We start from the raw sequence: 3,214 nt of genomic DNA on the forward strand, positions 1-3,214 counted from the left end.
TTTTGTATATGTCCAATTGAGTTTTTAAATGAGTTGTATTGGTCTATGGAATTTTTTTCCATTTCACTATTTTTTTTAAGTAAGTTATTTTCTTTATCCAATTCACAAATTCTGTTTCCCTGCACTTCTTCGGAGTTTTTTACCTTTTCCAATTTACATTTTAGGAAGTTGTTGCTCTCTTGCATAGCTTCTCTTTCCTTTCCCCATTTTTCTTCTAGCTTTTTTAAAACAGTTTTTAATAGTCTCTTCTAGGAGAGCTTTTTGTATTGGGGACCAACAGTTGTCTGGGGACTACTACTACTAGTCTCCTTGGCGTTGAAAAGCTGCTCTCTTTCTGTATAGAAACTACCAATCATCTTTTTAATATTTTTTACTCATTTTTTAAAGCATGTAGGGTCTGCCTTCAGGGCCAGTAGGTTACCAGCTTCCTCTGCAGAGCAGTGATAGGTGTATGGACGGTAGCTGTCCTACCAATGGACTACAAAGAGCAGCGAGGTACTGGAGTGCTCTGGGAAAGAATTTCCCACCTGGAAGTAATTCAGGCCTGCAGGGCTGAGCTGGGAAAGTCCCCTGCAAAGAACCCCCATTGTGTGGGATAACGACTGCCCTGGGGCTAGACACTGAGCAGTGAAAGTTTCACTACCCCAAGCCAAATCCTGCCCTGGGGCTGTGGGTATTAGCCTCTGAGCAGTGAATATCCCTGCAGGGACTGAAAGTATCTCTGCCCTGGGAAGCACAGTTGTGCTGGAGAAGTTTTATTGCCCCAGGCCGAGTCCCCCACTGTGCAGATTAGAGGCTGCCCCAGGCTGTGCCCCCTTGCCGAGCAGATTTATAACTGCCCCCGCAAAAGCCCTGAACTGCAGGATGTGGCTGCAGAGCTGCGTCTGCCTGAGTCACTTCTGGGTTTGGGTGGTTACAGCTAGATCTTGTTAGGTTCTGGGGTTTTTTAGAGGACCCTCTGTTTCAGGCTTTAATTTCTCTTCCAGTTTATTGCTTTAATGTAAAGGCAGAGCAGTCAGCCTATAGCAGAGTCGTCTCTATAACTTCTCTAGCACAGAGATCACCCCCGCTCAGGTCTGCTCAGAACTAGTGTCTCACTGCCTGTGTTAGTCTGTTCCTGGCCCCTCAGGACAAACCTTTCCTGGCGAGCTTCCAGAGTGACTTCAGCTGGTAAATTGTAGTGCTTCTAATCTTCATGAATTTTAGCAGTCAAGTGCTATTTTTGAGGCTGAATTTAATAATTGGTTGTGACGGGATAAGAAGAACTTAGAAAGCCATATGTGCCTTCTCTGCTATCTTGGCTCCACCTCTTTTTTTTTTTTTTTCCACTCTGACATTCTTAATAACTATAATTATTTAGGAGTTTTTCCTTTCATGGATCCAGTTCATAATTCTCTATAGCTCCCATTTATTGCTCCTAGTTGTCCTTTCTGAAGCCAAAAAAATTATGTTGTCACATATACATGATACTCACATACTTAATACATATATACATTTTCATTCAGATAAGTATACACTTAAATTGATCCAATTAATAAGTGATTGTTCCTAATACTACTCAAGATTGAATTTATTACATATTTCATGCCCAAACCTAAATTACCTTTCCTTGTCAAGAAAAGCATAAGTGTTACTATTAAAATAAAAGGGGGTAGAAGGAAGGGGGCTATTTTGTACTTGAGACTGAAAGTTGTTGTAGGTTTTCCATTACAGGTCCATTAAGGTTGTGCTATTGTTAGACTCAGAAAGAGTTCATTCAGTTCCTTATGTTACTCATGTGTGACCTCTTAGGACACTCTCTGATGCATGCACTCTCTGATCCATTAACATTTCTAATTGAGCAAGTGTCCTTAATTTGGAATCCATAAGCTAAAGGATCTTTGAAAAGATTTTAGAGCAATCCATAAATTTTGTTGAAAAAATACACATCTTTACTTTCACCAGATGTGAAACATATAACCTTTAGTTTAATTCAACACTTTAATTATTTTTAATTATTTCAAAAACATTCTTCTGAGAGGTCCTAGAGGTTTTGCCAGAATGCCAAAGGGGAGAGAGAGAGAGAGAGAGAGAGAGAGAGAGAGAGAGAGAGAGAGAGAGAGAGAGAGAGAAGAGAGAGAGAGAGAATATCCTAACTCCCAGAACATTTAAGAGAGTAAATTGATAATGCAAAGAAGAGGGACACTGCTGTATTGGTAGGTATGTGAGTAAATCATCATTATTTTTCTCCTGCCCTGCCTTCTCCAGTGCTGCCAGCTACCAACACCTTGGAATTGAGAAAAACTTCAAAGTATTTCACATAACCCAAATATTAGTTGCTAGAGGCATGAAAGAACTGGAAAAAACAAATTGTTTGCCCTAAACCACTAGGAGCCTGAAGGACTTCCCATTTGAGAAGGGTGATGAGTGAAGTAAAAAAAAAATCTTTATAATTTTCTGAAGGTGCTATTTGTGGATTGAACAGACTTGCCCATGGGCAAAATTCATATTACAACTAAGAATTGATTGATTGGTTTCCAGGCATTTTGAATTGGCAGTATAAGATAAAACTAGGAAGATAGTCCAGAAGATGACTGCTTTTGGAGAAGAGAATGGCAACTTCTTAGAGAAGTGGATAATGGTTGCTTCAGAGATAAAGTAACAAAATATGGAGGTACACTTAGCTACTGGAAAATGGATGTATGGGAAGCATTTAATAAATGATAGAACCCTGAGCATGAATTGAGTTAAGAGTATTCTACTTCTTGTCATCATGAGAATCTAAGGTAGATCAAACCATATTCATATAGGGGAAGAGATAACATATCTACTACTTGGTTTTCCTTTGTTGTTTATTTTGGTATTCTGTCTAAATTAAATTTTGAGGGGTTATTTTTCATGGATTTCCACCAAATTTGTTGTTAGGGTAGGCAGTAGACTGAATCTCAAGATATATTTGTGTAATTATGATTACCCTAGGAATTTCAAAGTTCCAGGGAACATTTTTTGAAATAAAAGACCTGCTAGTGAATCTTTTGGAGAAAAATGACATATATACTTGGTGGTGAGACAGTATTTTATGTACATATAGTAGCACTGAAGAAGATGATAGTAAAAGTAAATGGAGTGAATATAAGAGAGACATGAATAGGACCTGAGAAATACAATTCCTCTACTGTGTCCTTGATTATTAACCCTAATTCTAGGGTTTTGGAATTGTGAAATGTCCTAGGTT

Source organism: Antechinus flavipes, chromosome 4 (genome assembly GCF_016432865.1).
Source record: "Antechinus flavipes isolate AdamAnt ecotype Samford, QLD, Australia chromosome 4, AdamAnt_v2, whole genome shotgun sequence".
Taxonomy (NCBI): Eukaryota; Metazoa; Chordata; class Mammalia; order Dasyuromorphia; family Dasyuridae; genus Antechinus; species Antechinus flavipes.